This window comes from Hypanus sabinus, chromosome 25 (assembly GCF_030144855.1).
Source record: "Hypanus sabinus isolate sHypSab1 chromosome 25, sHypSab1.hap1, whole genome shotgun sequence".
Taxonomy (NCBI): domain Eukaryota; kingdom Metazoa; phylum Chordata; class Chondrichthyes; order Myliobatiformes; family Dasyatidae; genus Hypanus; species Hypanus sabinus.
In genome coordinates, this window is record NC_082730.1 from 14,091,015 (window position 1) to 14,116,293 (window position 25,279).

At 42.3% G+C, this 25,279-nt stretch overlaps 1 pseudogene; it reads right to left on the bottom strand.

The window, feature by feature from the left end:
• Positions 1-387: 387 nt before the first annotated feature.
• LOC132380888 (CMRF35-like molecule 1) lies at positions 388-10,793 on the bottom strand (annotated as a pseudogene).
• Positions 10,794-25,279: the final 14,486 nt, after the last annotated feature.

Consider the following 25,279-nt stretch of genomic DNA (forward strand, 5'->3'; position numbering starts at 1 on the left):
CCTTTTCTAGACTATATCAATCCAGGTAATTATCTACATTCTTTTTATTGCCACTCTATAACAATATGAATTGTTTTTGCTTAATAATTTCTGATTGGCTGAATTTGGGAAACGGTAAGACCCAATTCAACTTATCCAAGCCCCCAGCGGTTTAGTGGTTGAGTGGTTCCAATTTAACCCTAACGTGTACAATAATGCTTCTGGCCTTGAAACGACTCATTAGAGGATTCATTTGAGCTCAATCATTTTACACTTCTGCTTGGAGACTCAGTGAACTTGGATTCACAGATTTTAGAGGTCACATCTCACAATTCCATCCACTAGGAAAAGATATGTTGGTTTCCAGGACACAGACTTTCACAATCCATGTGATTTCTGAACATTTTGTCAAGATACAACTGCTTTGATTTTATGACTCAGCACATTTTCTGTAAAATACAGAACAGATAATTGTTTATAAATTCAGGCAGAGCAAATATGGACAAAAGTCTACAAGGAACACTGCCATGAGAAAGCAGCAACTATCATCAAGGACTGTGACCATCCAGGCCATGGTTTCTTCACGCTGCTGCTATTGAGGAGGTGATCTCACCCCAACAGGTTCAGAAACAGTTATTACCCTTCAACCATCAGGCTCCTGAACCAGCATGGATACCTTCACTCACTTCAACAGATTCCACAACCAGTGGACACTTTCAAGAACACAATAACTTATGTTCTCAATATTATTACTTTTTACTTATTAATAATTTGTTACTTTTCTATTTGCACAGTTTGTCTACATTTCAAAATTGGTTGTTTATACATTTGACTGTATGTAGTTTTTCATTGATTTTGTCTTATGAATTTGTATCGCCTCTGAATGTCAGCAAGAAAATGGATCTCAGGATCGTATAAAATGACAAATATGGGCTTCGACAATACATTTACTTTAAACTTTGCAGTAGATTATCCCAGAAGGACTATCTGATCAGAGGCAGGAGACCCTGTGGTGCGTGACTCACGTTTGAACTGTTGTGCTGAAAGGCTTTTCATTCTCTGAAAGGTGGTGACAACATACACTCCATGCTCCTGAGTGAAGTTCCAACAACACAATATCCAGTACACATCAGTCATTCAGTTGTACTCCATCACCATCATAAAGAATCAAACCCTGCACCACTTACCTGTGCTGCTGACTTCAATCACATTTCTGCAGGTGCTGACACTGTTGGAGATGGACACATTGACCATTTCACTGGACTTTTCTCCTTGATTATTTGAGGCTTTGCAATAATACAGATTTTTTTTTGTATTTTAAGGATTGATAATGTAGATCCAGTTTGTTGGTGTCAGAGATCTTTGAATCCCCAGATGGTGTCTTTTCATACCATGAGTACTGAATGGGAAGGAATCCATGGACAGACTCGCAGGACACTGACATGGAGTCCCCACAACTTGAGCCATTTGGTGGTGGTGAAAATTGAAGCAAAGGAACAGACGGGGGTTCTGTGGAAAAGTATCAGTGAACATCTGAAAATCAAACACTCTGAAGATTTCAGCAATTTTGTATCTCAACCAGGACCGAACACTTTGGAATCTCAGCAGCTCATCGACCTCTCTGAGTCTCCGAATCCTCGCAGCTGCCTGACCTGCCGTGTCTCCCATTATCCCAGAACACAGCAGGACTCCAGATCAGGACAGCAGTGATGACACTGAGTATGGGTCAGTGTGGAAATCAGAGTTACAATCTCTCTCAGCATCAAGGAGACAGTCTAGGGGGTCACCTAACAGTTTGACATTGGAATGGCAACATTTGTGTGTGTCCTGGAAAACTCCCCATCATGTGAAAGTAGGATATTGTCAGATATGTACAAAATGAGTGGTGACTTTTGGGACAGACTATAATTGTTACTGGTGTTAGTGACTGACAGCAGCAAGGGGACCCATGAGTATTGATATCGATATGAAGCCAATAAGAAATCATAGGTGACTGGAGAACTAGAAAGACCACAGGCCATAAGACAATAAGATATAGCAGTGGAATTAGGCCATTCAGTCCATTGAATCTGCTCCACCATTCAATCATGGCTGCTTTATTATCCCTCTTTATCTATTCTCCTGCCTTCTCTTTGTATCTTTTGATGCCCTTAAGAATCAACCTCTGCTTTAAATATACCCAATGATTTGGCCTCCACAGCTTGCTGTGGCAATGCATTTCACAGATTCACCAGCTTTTGGCTAAAGAAATTCCCCCTCAACTCTCTGTTCAAGGACATGCTTCGATTCGGAGTCTGTGCCCTCTTGTCCTAGATGTTTGCACTGTAGGAAACCTCCTCTCCACACCCACTGGGTTTTTCAATGCTCGATAGCTTTCCACGAGATCTTCCCTCATTCTTCTAAACACCAACGAGTACAGGCCCAACGCCTTCAAGTACTCCTGATACATTAGGGAAGATTGAATTCAAGTTGAATATAATTTCCAGTTTTGATACACGGTCCAAAGACCTACTAATTGGTAGGTTAATTGATCACTGTAAATTGTCTCATGATTAGGCTAGGGCTAAATCTGAGGATTGCTGAGAGGCAATGCTCAAAGGGCATAATCCACGCTATACCTCAATCAATCAATCAATATATACGTAGTTACCTGGATTGGAGTGTATTAGCCATGGACAGAAGTAGGAAAAACTTGGATTCTTTTTGCTGGACTGTAGGAAGCTGAGGGGATTCCTGATAGAAGGTTATAAAATCATAGAAGTCAGAGATAGGGAAGATAGTCAGAATCATTTTTGTGGGTGCTGGGGAGTGGATTCCTGGAGCACATTGACAGGGACAAAGAGAGTCAGCATGTGGTAGAAGGGGGAGTGACTGATCCATGAAGCAGGGATGGGTAGTGGAAAAGTCTGCTGTGGGAGAACTGAATGAAGTCTGTTTAGCTCTGGAACTGATTCCCTTTTTATGAATTTCAAGCTATTCACACCATGAGAAACACGTTTGTTATTGACCTATTAACATCAGACCATTTGTTTTGGACTGAATTCAAACCTCTGACAGTGTGAAATTTTACACAGTTCAGTGGCAGGAAAATGTACTGAGCCTCCCACTGGAAATTGGTGTCCCGTCAGTGGATCAGACCCCCTACTGAATGAGAGCATCATGAGAAGGGATTCTCCGTTCCTAGCCCACAACCCGCAGGACTCTGCCCCACTGTGGAGCCTCCGGATATCCGTGCTGTCCTCACTCCAACTAGGGAAAATATGAATCAGACATTTCAGTGGAGACGTCAAGACAATATACGAGAAACCTACCGCTAGAAATGTCTACAACAATCTCAAAAGTTGGATCATTGCCAGATGTTGTAATTCCACATCTGTAAGCTCCTGACTCCTGAGGGACAAGATTCTCCATAGTAACAGTAAATATTCCCAGGGACGTGTTATCTCTGATTGTCATTCTTCCATGAAGCTCATTTGTCCCATTTGCATTCACTGACAATGTCCCTTGGCGATCCCACATTGGGTACCAGTACTTTGTGTGTGAATGGTACATTAGTGCATAGTGACAATCGATTGTGACCGTTCTTCCCACAACTCCTCTTACTTTATCTTCTGCCCATAAAGCACCTGAAACTGAGACAGAAATTCTTCATTAAATGGACCGATAAAATAAAATTTACACAAGCAGATTCAAGATTGTTTAATCTTATTTCCTGTACACAAGTGTAAAAGAGAACAAAATCATTGTTACTCTGGATCTGATGGGGAACAATAAAAACACAATATAAAGAACAGAATAAAATTCAATATGTTTTATTTAAAGCTGTTGCTGTGTTCTAAGGAATCTGCGACACTATCAATTGGTACAATTGAATTCCACATGGACTGAGAAGACAACAGCATCGTCCCTCATCTCGTGCTCACAGCTCTTCACAAGTAATGATTTTTATTTGATTGGAGTCTTCATTGTCACTGCCCACTAATGTCTCAGTGTGTTTCCACATTTCTGAGTCAATAGATTACTGATCCAGTCCCATTCCAGACAGGTGAGCACAAGGTCAGTGGTGGGTGACTTACTGGAGCCAATTGAGTGAGACAGGATCTACCTGAATTTGAAAAGGCAAGATCTGACCTGGGATAGTCAACATGATTTTGTGCATGGGAAATCTTCTCTCCAAAAATATGACTGAGTTTTTTGATGATGGAAGCAGTGAGATTGTGATGGTGAGGATTTGGCTTTCTGACAACACCAGACTTTATCACCGGTGATGTGCCATTGGGATCAGTGCTGTTATTTGTAACCACTGTTATTTGTCATCAATATGAAAGTTTGTAATTATAATGTAGGTAACATGATTAATAATGTGTGGATGACACTGTAGTGTGGTGGACAGTGGAAAGAGTTGTCCAAGTTTACAAAGGGACCTGGAAGATGATCCAGTGTTCAGCCCTGTTACTCTGTGCTAGCAACGACCCTGAGTTGGGCCTGTTCCATCTGCCTGCATTTGACCCATCTCCCTCTCTTGTCGTTACTACCATCAGGTGGGAGATGCCGGAGTCGTGGGGCCCACACCACCAGGTTTGTCAGCACTTGCCGATCTGCAGCTGTCGGGTTCCTGGATTGGCTTCACCCATCTCAGTGCTGAACTGACTCCGCAGCTCGGGACTCACTTTCGGGGACTCTGCGTCTCATGTTCCATGTATTAATTGTTTACATATTTTTATTATTTGCACCATTCATCCTCTTTTGCACATTAGGTGTTTGTCAGTCTTTGTTGTGTGTGGTTTGTCGTGGATTCTATTGTGTTACTTTGCTTTGCGGGTATCTGCGAAAAGATGAATCTCTAGATTGTTTATGGTATACAGAGTTTGGTAATTTGAACTTGGAAGGTGGCCAATGGAACAGGTGATGGAATTGAACTCAGGCATTTTGGGAAATTAAACAAGGACACAACTTACACTGTAGGGAACGAGGCGTGCAACTACATTGGGCCCTGAAAGTGGCAACACAGGTGGACTAAGTGTTGAACAAGGAGTATGGCCAGCTTACCTTCATTGGATGGGGCATTAAGTATAGTTGGAATGACATGTTACAACTATAAAGGATGTTGACCAGACCTCACCTTGTCTGCCCTGTACAGTTCCAGTGGAAGAGTGTGATTCAATTACAGAAGGTACAGAAAAAATTCACAAAGATGGCGGAAAACAAAGTTGCTCCTGGGACTGGAGGGTTTGGGTTATCGATAGGCTGGGACTGTTTTCCCTGAAGTGAACACAGCTGAGCGGTGACCTGATAAATGTTTACAAATTAAGAGTGGCAAAGGTATGGTGGATAATCACGGTCTTTATCCCAAGTTAGAGAAGTTGGAAACGTAAGAGCCTCAGGTTAAGGTGAGAGGGGAAAGTCTTGGAGGGGAGGAGGGGGCGGAGTTTTCCACACAGAGCAGTGTGTACGTGGAAAAAGCTGCAAAAGGAAGTGCCAGAGGTGGGTACACATCCAATGTTTCAAATAGATTTGGACAAGTTCATGGACAGGAAAGCTTTAGAAGGATACCAGCCAATTGTGAGGAAATGGGAGAAGCTCAGGAAGACACTGGAGTCAGCATGGACGATTTGGGCCAAAGCACCTGTTTCCTCAACCAATATCTCTATGACTCTGTTGCATCCTCTCTTAATTGTAACATACTTTTCAAAGGTTAATATCAGAATTCTATTTTATTGCATTGGTGTGACAGCTTATTGGATCACAGCCAATCATATTGCAGTACGATTTCAAAATTCAAAGTACATTTAATGTCAAAGTATGAATACTATATTCAGCCTTCAGATTTTCTGTTTACAAGCAGCTGCAAAACAAAAAAAAACTATAGAATCCATTAAAAAACACTGTCAAATGCACAATGTGTAGTAAAAAAACTAAACCATGCAAAAAATAAAAGTAGATTTGGAACTGAAATTCACAACTGTGAGTCCACAGCTATAAAGCCAGTCATCACTGCAGCCAGTGAAGGAGCCGTTAATTACTGTGCAGGCCACCGGCTCAGACCAGCACAGAGACGGGTTAACCTCGTGGAGCTGCAAGCTGAAGACTTGCCCATCCTTCGCATAGGACCGACATTCCTGCACAGTTTTGCATGAATTTTGAAAGCTTATTATGCTGTTCACAGTCTTTAAATGCAGCAGACTTGTTCATATCTGTACATGGACTCAAATTTCCTTCCCATATCTCAAAGTGAGTGAGGTATTTCAATCAGCTGTCTGAATCTCAGTTTCAGTGGTCAATAATTTACTTGGACTGTTCACGAAATTCTAAAGCTAGTGATGACCATAAGACACAGGAGCAGAATTAAACCATTTCGCCCGTAGAGTCTGCCCCACCATTCCATCATGGCTGAGTTATTATCCCACTCAATCCCATTCTCCTGAGTTCTCCCTGTAATCGCTGATGTCTTTATTAAACATGAAACTATCGTGCTCCATTTTCAACACACCCAATGATTTGGCCTCAAAAGCCGTCTGTGATAAGTAATTCCACACATTCAACACCCTCTGGCTAAATAAATTCCTCGTCATCTCCGTTCTAATGAACGGGCTCTGTTTGTTGTACATGTGGAATGTGTGATGTTTCCCTGGGGTGGTCCTGTTTCCACCCACATTCTAAAGACATATTGGAAAGATTAATTGGTCTTTGCTGATTGTCCTGTGATTAGGATATCGTTAATCGGGTTTGCCAAGGGTTGCTGGGCCTGTGTGGCTTGTAGGGCTGGAGGGACCAACACTGCACTCTATTGGTAAATAAATCAAATAAAGGGACGTCCTTGCTTTCTGAGGATGATTTTTCAGACAAGATTTCCCCGTATGGAAACCATATTTTATCAAATACCTCCAAGTACCCCAAAACCTTCTTCTTAACAATGGACTCAGAGGGTGGAGCAAAGTCAAGATGATGCTAAATGGCAACTGCTTTGAAACATGGAAACATAGAAAACCTACAGCACAATACAAGCCCTTTGGCCCACAATGCAATGCTGAACACGTACATACATTAGAAATTCCCTAGGGTTACATGTACCTATCCTGGAGTCTGTTAAAAGACCTTATCCACCACTGTCACCAGCAGCCCATTCCACACACTCACTACTCTCTGCCCCTGACATCGCGTCTGTACCTGCTTCCCTGAAACTTAGAACTGTGACCTCTCATGTTAGCCATTTCAGCCCTGGGACAAAGCCTCTGACTATCCACACGATCAATGACTCTCATCATATTGTACACCTCTATCAGGTCATCTTTCATCCTCCACCACCCCAAGGAGAAACAATCGAGTTCACTCAAACTATTCTCATAAGGCACATTTCCCCATCCAGGCAACATCCTTGTAAATCTCCTCTGCACCCTTTCTATGGTGTCTACATCCTTCCTGTAGTGAGGTGACCAGAAATGAGCACAGTACTCCAAGTGGGGTCTGACCATGGTTCTATATAGCTGTAACATTACCAGTTTGCTTGCATCTTCTGAAATGGCTCTGTTTCTGTTTTTGATACATGTTTTTGTTTCCTTATCAAGGTTCTTTGAAAGACTGAGTCTGATGTCAGATATCTGTGGGAATGGGACCCGCTATCGGAGCCTCACGACCAGCCTTGATACCCCAAGGACGCGGCCTGGAAGACGAGTGTGCATTCAGGGTGCCGGAATTTCGTGGCTCTGGAGACAGGCTGATTCCAGGCCAGTGCCCCGACTGAGGCGTCACTGGAGAACATGGAACATCGGGAGCAGCAGGTTAGCTGCTGGCTGTGTGTCCTGAGACCTGAGCCCTGGGGCCGACTCTCTGGGCGCAGAGCTCGGAACTAGTGATGCAACAGCCATTTAACATTGTAAATCAATGAGTTGTTTGTTGTGTGTCCCTTCTCACTGAGATACGGGGACACCTCTTTTTCCCTTATTAGGAAGAGAGAGACCCTGTAGTAAATTGAATAACAGGGTGATCAAGTAGTTTTTAGGGTTCCGCAAGTCTGTGTCTTTATTGTCTGAGTGCCCAGTGTAGGGTGCCGGTGCTTTTTTTGCTTGTGTGGGAAGGAGGGGTTCGTTGCCTTGTCACTGCTTGTGTGTGGGAGGGGGGAGTTGGGGTGTGGGGCTTTGGGCTCTAACATTTAACTGTCATTCATTCTTTGGGCCACTCCTCTGTTTTCGTGGATATTTGCAAAGAAAAAGCTTGTTCTTAATGATGGACTCCAACATCTTCCCAACCACTGATGTCATGCTAACTGGTCTATAATTTCCTTTCTTTTGCCTCCCTTCCTTCTTAAAGACTGGAGTGAAATTTTCAAATATCCAGTCCTCCAGAACAATCCAGAGTCTAGTTCTTCTTGAAAGTTCACCACTAATGCCTCCATAACCTCTTCAGCTATTTCTTTCAGAACGTTGGGGTGCAGTCAATCTGGTCTAGGTGATTAACCCACTTGCAGATCTGTCCTTCCTTTTCATTTTATGAGCGTCACTGTCTCAAAACTCAATCCTAGTCTGGCCTTTTCAAAGCAGAAGCCAGAAGTATGAATGGAATGCCCTCAATTTGTCCGGAAGTGCAAATTCCAACTATGTTTGAGAGACACAGGTTCTGAGGGAAAGAATTAAACATTCAGACACTGAAAGAACATCTGAAAATCAAACACTCTTCTGTCTCTTTATTAGATACACTTGTTCACCTGCTCATCAATGCAAATATCTAATTAGTCAATCATGTGGCAGCAATACAGTCCATATAAGGATGCAGACATAGGCAAGAGGTTCTGTCTTTGTTTAGGCCAGATGTGAGAATGAGGAAGAAACGTGATCTAAGTGACTTTGACCATGAAATAATTGTTGGGGCCAGATGGTGTAGTTAGATAATCTCAGAAACTACTGATCTTCTGGGATTTTCACCCACAACGGTCTCTAGAGTTTACAGAGAATGGTGTAAACTACATAAAAAAAATCCAGTGAGCAGCAATTCTGTGAACAAAAATACCTTGTTCATGAGAGAGATCAGAGGAGAAAGGCCAGAATGGTCCAAGCTGACAGAAACATAGAACATAGTATAGTACAGCACATTACAGGCCCTTCGGCCCACAATGTTGTGCCGACCCTCAACCCTTGCCTCCCATATGGTGACAGGAATTCAAATAAACGTGTGTTATGACAGTGGTGTGCAGAAGAGCATCTGAAAATACAACATATCAAACCTTGAAGTGGATGGGCCACAGAAGCAGAAGACCAGGAATATCCAATCATTGGCCACATTATGAGGTACAGGACATACCAAATAAAGTGGCCCCTGCTTGTTTTAAGACAGTAATGTGAGATATCTGTCACATGTGACAAAAATGACAAATGTATCACAAATGACCTGACTTGGTCTAACCAAGCAGAGTCCACTGCCAAGAAGGTCCACCAGCGCCTTTACTTCCTGAGAAAGCTGAAGAAAATTGGCCTGTCCCCTAAAACCCTGACTAATTTTTGTAGATGCACCGTAGAAAGCATTCTTCTAGGGTGCATCACAGCCTGGTATGGAAGCTGTCCTGTCCAAGACCAGAAAAAGCTGCAGAAGATCGTGAACATAGCCCAGCACATCACACAAACCAATCTTCCATCCTTGGACTCACTTTACACCGCACACTGTCGGAGCAGAGCTGCCAGGATAATCAAGGACGCACCCCACCCAGCCAACACACTTTTTGTCCCTCTTCCCTCTGGGACAAGGTTCAGGAGCTTGAAGATTCGTACGGCCAGATTTGGGAACAGCTTCTTTCCAACTGTGATAAGACTGCTGAACGGATCCTGACCTGGACCTGGGCTGTACCTTCCAAATATCTGGACCTGACTTGCACTACCTTACATTTCCTTTTCTATTTTCTAATTATGATCCATAATTTAAATTTTTATTATGTTTACTTCAATTCTTACTTCAGGGAGCACAAAATGCAGAATCAAGTATCGTTGTGATGATTGTACGCTCTAGTATCAATTGTTTGGTGACAATAAAGTAAAGTAGTAGTAAAGTAGTAGTCGTAGTGTTTGCTGTCTTTCAGAAGAAAATGATATTGTGACTGGGTTTAGTGAGGGAAACGTGTGGCATTGATGTTAATGCAGAGATAGTGAGGGATGGACAGGGTGGGGACAGAGATCATGAGAGATTTACTTTACTTGTAGATGTAAATTAAATCTCCTATAAAAAGCTGCTCATAATTCCACAATAATGTGAGATATCTGTTTGGTAGCTTTCAGGAGATAATTAATTTGTGACTGGGTTCAATGACCTACCATATAAAAGAGAACATTTGGCACTGAAATGAATGCAGAGATAGTAGGGGATGGACAGAGTCTGGACAAAGATCTTGAGACATTTCTTTTATGGAAGGCACAAAGTCAATCCCTGAGAAACCTACCATCAGATACTTGTAGATGAACATTAAACATCGGATCAGGACCTGATGTGGTAATTCCACAGCTGTACCATCCTGTATCTCCAGAGTGAAGTTCCTCCATAGTAACAGTAAATTTTTTCTTGCTCAGGTTCTGTTTATCTGTGATTGACATTCATCCACTCCGTCCGTGTTGCCCTTTTGTTTCCACTAAAACTGAACAGTGACGAGTCCGTCCATGGCACCAATACTTTGTTAATGAGTGGTACGTTCCTTCATAGTGACAATTGATTGAGATCGCTCTTCCCACAACTCCTCTTACAGATTCCTCTGCCCACAATGCATCAGAAACTGAGGAAGGCATTTTCAGATTTGAGGAGAAAAGAACAACACAAGGCAAACAAATATTTTTGAACATGGTGGTGGAAACAGGACCATGTTACATCCAACATGTGGTACATGACACCACAGCCAATAATTTTAGTCTGAAGTGTAGTTAGTGCCGTTACTGTGTCAGTGCTCTCTCCCCTGTGTCAGTACATTGTGGATTCACTTCCCACTCCAGAGTCCTGAGCAGAAACCCAGGGCTGACCTTCCACTGCAGTATTGAGGGAGAGCGGCAGTGTTGACATTTCAGTTGTTTCAGAATATGTCAGCTTTTGAAATGTCGACAAAGATCCCAGCTGTTTCTTTTGGGATGCGTCTGTGTCTCCGATTCCAGGAAACTTTAGGATTCAGATGGGGTTGATAGGATCTCTTTAGGCCAATGTCCTGACTTCCTCCCACTTACAGACAAATATATAAACTGCAGAAAGAAACCCCACATAATGTCCGAAAATGTGCCTTTTGGTTCCAATGGAAATTTTATATTTCATACCTGTCAAATACTTGTATGTGCAGGTAGAAGGTGCTGCAACAGATGTTGTTACTTTAATATGTGGAAATGCAGTTTGATTTCAAAGTGTGTAAAAATATAGTTTGAATTTATTAATTAGTTCTGGAATGAAAAACCACATATCGATAATGATAATGAAGAATTGCCAGATTGTCAGAATCCCATCTGGTTCGGAAAAGCCTTTAAGGAGTGAAATCTTTCATCCTTACCCACCCTGATTTACCTTGGACACCAGTTCCAGTAATGTTCTTTTCTAATTCCTCCACTGAAATGATGCAGGAAAGACAATGATTTCAAGATAATAACAACGATTTTCATAGTGATCCCTGTAGAGGAAGATCAGATTCCAGCAATAGTAGACCTGATGAATCCACTGAAGGGGATTTCTCCAGCTATATGTATTCTTCCCTCAGCTGCATTACTCCCCTTTTCTCCTGATCCGTTTCAACCTCTACCCCACCTCCAAACTCCACTCCTTTTCCTCCCCATTCCATCTGCATGTTGTGCTTCACCTCTCCTCAGTCCCTAACCTCCTAATGGACCCAGTCTCACACCTCCTCCTTTCCTTTCTACTTTATCTCATTCTCCATTCACATGATGCAGGGTCTCGATCCAAACTATTGACATTTCCCCTCCCCTTGACAGATGGTGCTTGACCTGTTGAATTCCTCCAGTATTGTATTCTGATCTCCAGTTTCCGGCACCTTTAGTGTCGACAGTATTCAAGCACTGTTGCGGAAACAGTGTACAACCCTCAAACCAACATTGATTATGCAAATGTTCAGTCCTGTTTGTCAATCACAGGGGAGGAAACCAATCAAAACAAGCAAAGTCAGCAGCATTTCATTCACAGAGACCTACCCGGTCAGGACCTGTCCTCCAAAGACAACCAGGTGGCAACTCTGGAACAGAGTACAATCGACGTTTTGGGCTGAGACCTTCCATCAGGACTGAAGAAAAAAGATGAGGAATCAAAGATAAAAGTTGGGGTTAGGGGAGGAAGACACACGAGATGATAGGTGAAACTGGGGTGAGGGGGAATGTGTGAAATAAAGAGCTGGGAACTTGTTTGATGAAACCTGTACAGGGCTGGATAAGGGGGAATGTAACAGGACATGATAGAAGGCCACAGAAGAAAGAAGAGGGGGCAGAGCACCAGAGGGAGGTGATGGGTAGGTAAGGAGATAAGGTGAGAAGGGAAAGAGGAATTGGGAATGACGAAAGGGGGCAGGGAAATACTTGAAGGTGGAGAAATCGATGTTCATCCATCAGGTTGGAGGCCACGCAGATGGATTATAAAGTGTTATTCCTCATATCTAAGTGTAGCCTAATTATGACAATGGAGGACACCATGGCTTAACATGTCAGAATGGGAGTGGGAAGTGGAAGTTAAATGGATGGGAACAGGGAGATCCCACTTTTTCTGGCTGATGGAGTATAGGTGCTCAGTGAGGCGGTCTCCCAATCTACGTCAGGTCACACCAATATACAGGAAGCTGCACCGGGAGAACCGGATTCACAGGTAAAGTGTTGCCTCACCTGGAAGGACTGTCTGGGGTCCTGAATGATAGTGAAGGATGAACTGTAGGGGCAGGTGATGCATTTGTTCTTCTTGCAAGAATAAGTGCCAGGAGGGAAATCAGTGGAGAGGGATGGATGGACATGGGAGTTGCATGGGGAGTAATTGTTGTGGAAAGCAGAAAGTGCAGGAGAGGGAAAGATGTACTTGCTGTTGAAACCCCATTGGAGATGGTGGATGTTACAGAGAATTATGTTCTGGACACGGAAGCTGGTGGTTGGTAAACCTTGAGTCTCTGTGTCCAGCACATAATTCTTCGTAACTTCTGCCATCTCCAATGGGATCCCACCACTAGGCACAAATTGCCCAAACTACTTACTGACAAAGTCCTATAAATGCACAGCGGAGAGTACTCTTATTGACAGCATTATGGCATGGTATGAAAACATCAATGTCTTGAACAGAAAAACCACAAAAGATAGTGTGTACAGTGCAATCCATAACTGGTAAACCCCTCTTCATTGCTGAGCACGTTGCTGAACTAAAAACAGCATCCATTATCCAGGCCTTGCTCTCTTCTTGCTGTTGTCATCAGGAAGCAGATACAGGAGCCTCAAGTCCCACACCATCAGGTTCAGAAACAGATATTACCCCTTAACAATCAGGCTTCTGAACCAGAGTGGATAATTTCACCGATCACTGAACTGGTTTCACAACCTATGGACTCACTTTTAAGGATTCTACAACTCATGTTTTCAAATATTACTTAGGAATTATTTACTTATATTATTATTATTATTATTATTTTGCTTTTCATTTGGTATTTGCACAATTGTTTGTCTTTTACACATTTGTTGTTTGTCTGTCTTTGTTCATGGGTAGTTTTTCATTGATTCAATTGTGTTACTTTGTATTTACTGTGAATGACCAAAAGTAAATTAATGTAAGGTTAGTATGTGGTGACAAATGCTGTGTGTACTTTAAAAATAAATTTAAGTTTTTTTTCTGAGAATGATGCAATAATTTGATCAACATAACAGAAAAAATAATTGAAATTGGGTACATTTCCTGTCAAGGTTCAAAGGTCTTAAAAATGAACGAACAATGGAATTAAAAGTTGTGTATTGGACAAAATGAGTGTTTGCAGCTTGATGCAGCTTGCAATGGTCAGTGGGGTGTGAATCTGCAAATAGAAGTTGCTACTTTTCCAGAGTTGACATGTAACTGGAACCCAAGGTGTACAATCAGCCTCGGAGCTGCTACATGAAGGGAGCTACAGTAATGCTGCTATCTCCTCCAGTTCCATATACACTTCCACTGTCACACTTGATTGGTCCTGTTCTCTCATGTCCTATCCTCTTGCTCTTCACATACTTGTAAAATGCCTTGGAGTTTTCCTTAATCCTGCTTGCCAAGCACTTCTTGCTCTCCTAATTTCATCCTTAAGCTCCTTCCTGCTAGTCTTATAATTTTCTAGATCTCTATCATTACCTAATATTTTGAACTTTTCACAAGTTTTTCTTTTCTTCATGATTAGATTTTCAACAGCCTTTGTACACCGCAGCTCCTGTACCTTACTATCTTTTTCCCTTTCTCATTGCAACATACAATGCGGAACATCACACAAATATCCCCTGAACATTTGGCACAGTTCTTCTGTACATTTCCTAAGAACATCTGTTCCCTATTTATGCTTCCAAGTTCCTTCCTGATAGCTTCATATTTCCCCTTACTCCAATTAAATGATTTCCAAACTTGTCTGTTCCTATCTCTCTCCAATCCAATTCTAGGGTAAAGAAGATAGAATTATGATCACTATCTCCAAAATTCTCTGCCACCGAGAGACCTGACACTTTACCAGGTTCTTTTCCCAATAACAGATCAAGTACAGCCCCTCCCCCTGTAGGCATATCTACATATTGTATTAGGAAACATTCTTGAACACACCTAACAATCTTCACCCAATCTAAACCCCTTGCTCTAGGGAGATGCTGATCAAAATTTGGGAAATTAAAATCTCCCACCACCACAACCTACTTATTATTACACCTTTCCAGAATCTCTCTCCCTATCTGCTCCCCGATATCCCTGTTACTGTTGGGTAGTCTATAAAAAAAACACCTGGTAGAGTTTTTGACCTCTTCCTGTTTCTAACTTCCACCCACAGAGACTCCATACACCATGCCCTCACCTCTTTTTCCTCCCTCCCTTTCATTCTGAAACATCTAAAGCCTGGCACTCTACGTAGCCATTCCTGCCCCGGAGCCCTTCAAGTCTCTGTATTGGCCACAACATCATAGCTCCAAGGAGTGATCCATGCTCTAAGCTCATCTGCTTGGTTCATGATGCTTTTTGCATTAAAATAGTCACATCTCAAACCAACGGACTGTGGGCATCCCTTCTCCATCTTCTGCCTATGCTCCCTCTCACACTGTCTACAAGCTTTCTCAATTTGTGAGCCAGCTGTCCCTTCCTCTGCCTCTTCAGTTTGGTTCCCAACCCCCAGCAATTCTTATTTAAACTCTCACCAATAGCCTTAGGAAACCTCCCTGCCAGGATGTTGTTCCCCATCAGTTTCAAGTGCAACCCATCCTTTTTGTACAGGTCACGCCTGACACAGACGACATCCCAATGATCCAGAAATCTGAATCCATGCTCCCTGCTCCAATCCCTTTGCCATGCATTTATCTTCCACCTCACTCTATTGCTACACTCACTGTCATGTAGCACAGGCGGTAATTCCAAGATTACTACTTTTGAGGTCCTGATTCTCAGCTTCTTTCCTAAAGCTCTGTGGTCTGTTTTCAGGAACTCCTCCCTTTTCCTACCTCTGTCGTTGGTACCAATGTGTACCATGACCTCTGGCTATTCACTTTCCCACTTCAGGATATGGTGGACACAATCAGAAACATCTCAGACCCTGGCACCTAGGAGGCAAACTACCATCCGTGAGTCCTTCCCGAGTGCAGAGAATCGCATGTCTGACTCCCTAACTATCGAGCTCCCTATCACTGCTGCCATTGTCTTCCTTTCCCTTCCCTTCTGAGCCACAGGGCCAGACACTGTGCCAGAGGCACGGCCACTGTCGCATTCTCCAGGTAGGCTGTCCCCCCTAACAATACTCAAACAGAAGCACTTATTATTAAGAGTAACAGCCACTGGGGAACTCTAGTATCTGACTCTTGCCCTTTCCTCTCCTGACTGTTACCCACTTGTATGTCTGCCGAGGCCCCGGTATGACTACTTGCCTACAGCTCCACTCAATCACCTCCTCGCTTTCCCTGACCAGGCAAAGGTCATTGAGATGCACCTCCAGTTCCCTAACCCACTCCCTAAGGAGCTGCAGCTCGACGCACATGGTGCAGATGTGTCCGTCCAGGAGGCTGGGAGTCTCCTGGAAAACACACTTCTGACACCCAGTTCAGAACACCAGCCTCACAGACATACTTCTTATTCCTCACAAGTAACTTACCTCGCTTCGACTCCATATCGCCTAAGCCCATTGAGCCAAAGCCCTCCTACGGCGTCTCCCTCTCCGCAGTGTCCGCTCTATAAACTGTCTTCTAGAATATAAGCAGATGAACCTCTTCTTCAGCCACTCGAAAGGCTCCACATACTTCCTGTTATGCAGCAACCAGAACTACCCACATCCTCCAAATGTGGATTAAGCAAAGTTTTATACAGCCACTACATGCTTTTCTGACATTTTTCAGTCTAAAGTCCAGACTGAATCCTGTTTTACCACTGATATTATATCTGTTGGTGTTGCCGCCTTCACAGAGTTATGGATTTTCACTCCAAGATTTGTAAGTCTTTCTGGATCTGTCTTGGTGATAATTCAATCAAATTTGTTTTGGAGAACCTGCCATTGAGGAAATAACAAAGCAGGGAACAGATGTGATGTAAACGGGGATTTTCATACAAACTCAGCATCCAATACTTGGCTTCATTCTCTCTGAAGGCTGTGTCAGTTCCTTGAAGCAAACTTTAAAATTCACCTCTTCTGAAATACATTCCATTGGTCAGTGCAATTTCAAGAGCGATGTTGGGATTTCCCTTTATGTCAGTTCAATATTAAGGGGGGGGGGACACAGCTGATTGGAATTACACATTCAAGCACTGGTGACTTGGAGTTTATCACAGTGGTAAAATCCATGTCAGCTCTGTTCTTGAGCCAAATCAAATCCATTTTGACAGGAAATGGTCTGTGTGAGTCACTTAAGTATTTCTCAGAGAGTGATCCTGGACTAAATTTGAACAGGTCACATATACAGTATATCTCCCCCTAAGGTCTCCCTTGTCTCTAACTTGCATCCCTTTACTCACCTCCTCAGCTACTGGAAGTTACTATTTCCACAATACATGGACAGAAGAAATTCTGCAGATACTGGAATTCCAAAGTAACATACACAAAATGTTGGAGGAGCTCAGCAGGTGAGAGAATCAATGGAACTGAATAAACAGTCGAATTTTTGGGCCAAGACATTTCTTCAGGATTGGGCAGGAAGGGGGAAATACACCAAAATAAAATTTTGGGGTGGGGAGGGAATTAAGGATACCTTGAAAGTGATCGGTGAAACCAGGTGGGTAGGAAAGACAACGGACTGAAGAGGAGAGAATCTGATTGGAGAAGAGAGTGGACCCATAGGAGGAAGGGGATGGGAGAGAACCCAGGGGGAGATGGTAAGCAGCCGAGAAGAGGTAAGAGGCCATATTGGGGAATAGAAGAAGTGCTGAGGTAGAGGAAGTTTTTCACAATATACCACAATATTTCATGATTATCCAGTTCTGAAAAAGTGTCTCTGCCTGAAACCTTAACTGCTTTTTAATTTCCATAGATACTGTGTGACTGGCTGAATTCCTTCAGCATTTTTGTGTGTTGTTCTGTATTTCCAGCATCTATAGATGATCTGGGGTTTATAAATCCACATCATCATTGTTTACCTGGTTAGAACTTTAGATGTTATTTGAAGTGGGATCTATCCAGATTGTGCTGTGTGATTCTCCGCTGCAGATAAAATCTCAGTACAAGTGATAACAGTTGCCATAAATTTACATGTATTGGAGAAGTAATGCATTCTGCCTAACTATCATGATGATTTCAATGTAGTGCGAAAGTTGATGTGATCTGAAGAAATAGTTTATTTGGATTCACTCAAAATTTGAGGGCAATGTGCAAGTACTATATATGCAGAAAACATTAAACCCCAAAATAATCCTCACACATTCTGGTTTTGTAACTTAGCAAAATGACACTAACGTATCTCATCAGAATTTCCTGTAAATAAAAATAAAATACCCAGTTCTGTTTTCCTGGTCAAGATCATAGAATTTCTGACATAGGAGGCTGTTCAGCCCTTCATTTGGGTACTGGTCAAAAAAGCTCTAACTGTTCTGGTCTTCCCTGGGTCCTCTGCCTGGCAAGTGACGCCTCTTCAAATACACCTTCCAGGCTCTGTTGTTGTGCTGATGGTTCCTGCTTCTACAAACCCTTCAGGAAGTGAGATCCAGAAATGCACCACTTCCTCACTTCTCCGTGGGTTGTCACCTTGTCATGGTGGAGAGACTTGTGAGTGATGTTGTCCAGAGTGTAGCTCCTAGTCAGGTCTCCATCGGTGGAAAGATCAATGGGGGGCTCCAGACAACAAGTGATCCAAGTAAGACCTCAAAGGTTTATCTAATGGAAGATGATGACATCAGAATGGCAGAGAAGGCGGAGGAAAGTTGAAGCAGTGAAGGGTCCCTCGGTCATCTTGCATTCCATGCTATTGGACCCAAACCCAAATCTGTCAAGGACCAAGTTGTGGCTGCCCACATATCAGTCTCCCTACATTAAACAAGATCCTGCACAGGCGTCCTCCATTAAGGAAATCCACCACAATGTGCCAGATTGAAACAGCAAGTGGTGTAAGCGTCAGAATAGTGATGATGTGGATACCACAGCCAACTGAGGACCCACCAATAGACACACATGAGTCGAATTACTACTCCTACCTGGGAGAAAGGTGTTCTCCTCATTCCCCCTCTAATCCTAACAGTTAACTTTTAACCCAAGACCCCCATTTTTAACACCTCACCTGAGTGATCAAAATTATTCCTGTTCATACTTTTGATGCCCTTTATAATTTTTCACAACTTAATTAAGTTTCCTCTTTGCCTCTTTAGTTTCAGACAAATTAACCCCAGCCCATCCAGTCAATCCAACGAGTGAATCACTCAGTCCCAGGCAGCAGACTCTCCAGTACTTTCTTGTCTCTCTGGTATTGTGGTGACCACAAATGACTACAGTGTTCAAGCCATGGGCAGAACCACACTGTATCTATATCATCATAATCTGCAAATAAAGGAAGCTGTGCTCGCTGCCTTTCTAATCATCTTATCTACATCTTCATTCACACTCAATGATCAGTGATCATACTCAACAAGGTCCCTGTGCTCCTGAGCTTCATCAATATCTTTGTGTTTGCTTGTCCATTAATACACTGGTGGTGGGGTGGAGATTCCTCTCAACTAAAGGAAGTGTAAGATGCCCCTTACCTCTGATATCCTGTGAAGGTCACCCTTGGGCAAGGTGTAACACCTGCTTAGCAACCCTCAGTCAGAGTCACGTGAAGCCATGGGAGCAGGTGGTAGATGGTCATATCAGCAGCTGGAGCATATCATAAATCCTGATTATGCAACCACTGACACCAGTCAGACAAACTCTGGCTGGGGTGTGATTGAATTCGGATATCATGCAAGTGTGGAGAGAGAGAGAGAGAGAGACACTGAAGTGTGTCGAGAGATAATCTTCTTCATTGCTTCAGTAGCTTCACACAGAACAGGGTCAATCACCTGAGCTTGTCCCCTGCCTGATCAATGAAGCTCAGGGCCAAGCTGAAGTTTTTTTACTCTCTGCTGTTTGATAAAGTTATTATTAAAGTCTGATCTACTGATTCTGTGCTTGTGAACGTGTTCATTGTTTCTGGGTGACTATGAATCAAGCAGACTTATTCTGCGACACTGTATGTGATAAATGTTCTTTCATTGTAAGAGACTGTGGATGGTGAGGGAGCGGGTGAGTAAAGAGGGTGATCAGACCATAAGAAAACTGAGACATTTTTTTCTCTGCGCCACTCGGTTACCGGTTCGTCAAAGCAAATAGCCAAATTAATCAGGTCATCCAGACTATCCTGCTTGTCACAATGTTCTGCTGGACCCCTGTGTTCAGTCCACATGGGAAGGCAGTAATGAGAAATATCTTGTTCCATCTCTTCTCTTCTGCAAGTGTGCTAAACGTTTTCCAAATTATTTCCAATACTGGATGCTGATGAGTAAAACAAATGTTCACAGTTCTAGGAAGAGAATGAGAAGGAAATGCATTCCAAGTACAAGATCAGCCCTCAACCCAACCAGAACTGAAGAACGAGACATTTCAATAACAGGAACAGCTGTCTATTGGAGACATCTTACTTTTCACGTATAATTCCTATGCTGATTTTAGTGAGTAAAAGTCAGCATGAAAATGATGTTTCATTGATGTAAAGGGAGTCTTTGCACTTACATCTGCAAATTTTACAAATTAATGCTCCCTGGGCAGGAACACTCTTTGCTAAGATTATTCAAAACACTGGTGCCAGAGACCAAGATGTGTCCTCAGCTCCCTTCTCTCCTCCCTGCACACTCACAATTGCAGGCTGGCTTTTGTTTCTTTCTTCCCCCACCCACCCACACCCCTGCCCCCAGCCCCCATACAGGGTCTCCAACTGGAATAACTTTTGCCTCTATAGATGCTGCTGGACCCTTACAATTCTTCCAGCATTGTGTCTGAGGCTCCACACCCCAACATAGTTGAAACTATTCATGGAGTACTGAGCCCATACCAGTATGTGTAGTATGTGTACATATCTACACATACTTTACCATCTCGGCTACTGAAACGGTGCACTGGACCCAAATTAACACAGATCATTCAAATGAACAAGTAAACGGCAGATGGTGGAAATTTGAGACAAGAACAGAACATGCTGGAAATACCTTGTATGTCAGGCTGAATCCCTGGCAAATGAAAGAGAGTCAAGAGTCTTGGGTCTGAAACCTACACTCCTTCCTTTTCCATGGGTACAGCCCGACCTGCTGAGTAATTCCTGCATTTACCATTGTCTGTAACATCCCACACTGGTCGTCACTCACCGGACAGTGAACAGATGAAAAGAACCAGAATCCACATTGTTCAACTGTAGTGAACCTGTTAGCAGTAGTCCATCGCTTAGCTCGCAGCTCGAAGATCTAAATAGCTGACAATGACAAATAGGAAGTTGAAAGATGAAGGAGGCGGCAGGATGGAAATGGTGAAGATTAGTTACAGTCAGCAAAACTATTAATAACAGCCTGACTGAGAAGTCAGTGGTGACTGTGATAAAAATACTGCTTTCACTCCGGTCAAGTATGATGCTCTCCTTATTCTCTTTATGGAAAAATGCCTGTGCATAACTTTGTTTAACATGGGGAATCAGATGGCGAAAGTCCCTGACAGATCAGGGTCAATGTCCTGTGGTATGGAGTGCAAGCCGTATGTGGACATTCTCTGCTGCAGCTTTCCTCCATCTTCACTACCATTCTGATGTATCACCATGTTCTGCCAGCTCTACCTTTGAGGACTTTGTTGGATCGCTCGTTGTCTGGAGGCTCCCATTTGACCATACCACCATGGGTGACCTACCAGGAGTTAAGCTCAGACAGCAACACTCCCGGGATCTCAGGAACTCACAAGCCAGTCCACCACGACAGGGTTACGATCCACTGAGAAGGGTACCATGTTCAGCGGGTGGGACTTGCTTCAATTGGCAATCGTCCAAAGAACTTACTTGCGGCTTGCACCAAATTGAGGACATGTTCTGCCTTGCCGGGCCTTCCTGAGCCTTTCTGCTGGGCAATGTCAGGCAATTGTGCTTTGGTGTCTCCAAGATCACACACGCACCAGGGTGCTGCGTGGGGCAGATGTAAAGTCCATAACTTAACTTGGAACCCGTTCAGTTACAGACTGAGTGAGATAGTTGTCTGGGGGAAAATTTCACTCAATTTTACTCACCCCAACACTGAACTGCTCCCACAACTGATGGAGATATGTCCAAAGACTCTTCATCTCATTTTCTTGAAATTTACCGCTGACGTTTTTATTGTATTGTCTCAGCTTGTTGCATTTTGCATTTTGGTTGTTGGTCTGCCTTGGGTATGATTTTGCATTGACTCTGTTCTGCTTCTTTGTATTTACTGTGAATGTGTCACGACCAGGAGTTTTTATAAAGAAGAGAAAGAGTTTTTTTTTCATTTGTAATGTGGACTGTGGTTTCTGGGTGTAACCTCATGGGTATGTGGTGTCCCTTGGATTGTTTACCTTTTACATCTAGTCGTTTGTCTTAGAACTCGTTCTGCATTTTTTACTTTGTTTTGCAAGTGTTTCATTTAGGATCATGGGGATTTTCAAACTCTCTTTCTATTTATCACTTTCACTCAATTTGGGATAATTTAATTAGAATGGTATTGTGAATAATTTGCATTGTAATTGTTGCCTTTGGGGATTATTGTTTCATCTGGGCGCCTATGTTGTTCGATTGGCACTGAGTTCCAGTGTGCTCCAGGGTGTATTTTTGGGGTGAATGCCAATCTCTCTTTGCTCTGTCATTGTGGATCCTTGGCTGATGAAACTCAAACTGAGTTCTTCTGTGTATTGTGAGTGGATTTATTTCCACAACAAAACTTTTGTTTTGATTGAGTTTCTGAAGTCACTGTGATTTCAGCACTTGAATTCACTAGTGAATCTTACAGAATACCTAGGAGGAAATTAACCTCAGGGTTGTGTACAGTGACATATATGTACTTTGATGCTAAATTTATTTTGAACATTGAAATCCATCTCATTTGAACAAGGCCTGACCATAGGAACACCTCTGATATCCAAGGCTCAGAAAACTCAGCCTCCAGAACAAACCTGGACAATGCAACCAAACCCTACTCACAAGGAGGGCCTAGGCCCCACCCACGCCTACAGTTTTCTCCCATCATAAGCCCCACCTGTGCTCTGTACCGTGCCCCTTAGAGAGGCAGGTGTGTGTCTGTGCAGTCCGCCACAGGGATCTCTGCAGCCAACTTGCAGCATTCAAATGGCAGAGCCACCGTCAGGAATGGTCAACATCAGGGAAGCACCTGATGGGTTTGAACTGTCTGTGCCCTGCTGAGGTTACTTTTCACATGTCGCCATTAATGTAACATTATGACTGCACCAGTGACCCAGGCTCTATTCACACTACTATCTGTAAGGAGCTGATACGTTCTCTTCATGACCATGTGGGTTTCCTCTGGGTGCTCCAGTTTCCTCCCACATTCCCAGGACCCACAGGTTAGTAGGTTAATTAGGGGAAACTATCGTTGACAGTCTATGGAGTAGGATGCGTGTGCGCTGCTCCTAACTTTGATAACCTATCTCACACTGCTAGATCCATTTAAAGTTTGAAGATTTATTACTTTTACAGAAGGTTTTATGATTTAATTATGCTGGCAGGGATCAAAATAAAAGCTGGAATAACTATTGCTGAAACCGACCCAACAGAGCAATCACCAGAAGTCCTTACTTCAGAAAGAATGCTCTCTTTAATGCAAGATATGAATACTAAGATTGATAGCCTGGTGAAGGCTAATGAAAAGTTTGAAAAACTTATTTCTGTCATTCAGGAATCTTGTGGCAACCTGGAAATCCAATTTGAGCACTCAAGAAGTCTACCAGCAGAATTAAAACAGAACAGGTGGCTATGAATCAAGCTATTAAAGAACAAGAATTAAAGATAACAGCTATGGAAAAGATTAATGAGGCTACTTCAGAAGTATCGAGAATTCAGAAAAAAATGGTTGATCTGGAAAGTAGAAGCTGCAGGATGAAGTTATGCATACTGGGTTTACCTGAAAATACGGAAACTGGTGAGCCATTAAAATATTTTACAGATACGTTACATGAAAGTTTTAGTGAGATACTTGAAGTCCCTCCAATGATAGATAGAGCCCATTGTTCTCTCCATCCAAAGCCTTCACCTGAGATGAAACCTCGACATATGCCTGAATTATATTACAACTAAAGAAGTGATTCTCCGAGACACAAGGAAGCGAGCGAAGCTAATCTTTAATGGGGCATCCATTCGTATAATTGAACATTTTGCTTCAGAGGTTTATGTTGAAAGAGTTAAATATCAGGAAGCGATGGAATGAACTTCATAAATATAAGTGTCGTCCTTCTTTGTGCTTCCCAGATCATCTGAGAATCTCTCCACGTTATGATCACGCCAAATGGATTGACTCTCCAGAAGAGAGTTGGAGATTCATAACGGAGTTCAAAGCTGTCTCACAAGCAATTTGAACCATTAATCTTTAGCTGGGAGTTGTTGAAATGGGAAAAACTTTAATACTTAATATAGTTTTGGATTTAATGTACACATATTTACCTACTTTTTTACTGACTTGTAAGTGGCCAGCGCTAGTCATAACACATTAATTGGTTGGATTTAAGCTTTTTTAAATATATGACTAACTTATCTTAAACAAATTTAAGACGGCTGTTGTTAGTCAGGTTCTAACCTTTATTAAACATAATATCAAAATATTTGAAATTGTTTACTTTATTTTTTTCTGTTTTGTCTTGAGCTAATACATAACTGTCTGAGAAGAGCCTGCCAATCGGAAACAGGGTTGAGGAGATAGTAGTTTAGCATGCTGTCCGCTTACTATACGGTTTTCTTGCTTTGGGGGGAGGGGGTGGGTTTACTAGATTAGGTGTTTTCCGACTGGGCAATCTTGAGAGGTTTTTCTGACAATCATGTTACATTTTTTAAAAACTTTGATCGAGTTCATGCTCTATTTTTCCTAGTATATTTAACTTGTGCTTAGGCAATAACTTACTTTACATAATCTTATATTAAAATTTAAGTATGGATATTAATAAAATTAATATAACATTCTGGAATTTGAATGGTATGAACCAACCTATTAAGCAGAAGAAGATCTTTAAGAAATTAAAAACACTTCAGGCTGATATTATTTTTGCACAGGAGACCCATATTCATAGGGAAGATAAAAACGTATATTTTTTTAATTTTGGAGGGGTTATCAATTTCATTCTTTATCAGTACCTAAAATTAGAGGGATATCTATTTTTATTAAATCTAAAATCCCTTCCATACATTTTAATACTGTTACTGATTTAATTGTTACTTGTCTATTATGTGGTCAAAAGGTGGCTCGAGTATGTGTTTATGCACCTAATATAGATAGTCCTGAATCTTTTAAGAAACTATTTTCTGCATTGCCAAATTTAAATGAACACAAGTCGATTATGGGTGTTGACTTCAATTGTTGTTTATTTCCTTAAATTGTTAAGCCATCAACCAATCCCCTGCTTCCTATTAAGGCTGCGACTTGTATTAACTCTTTTTTATTGGAACAAGGTTTGGTTGATATCTGGAGA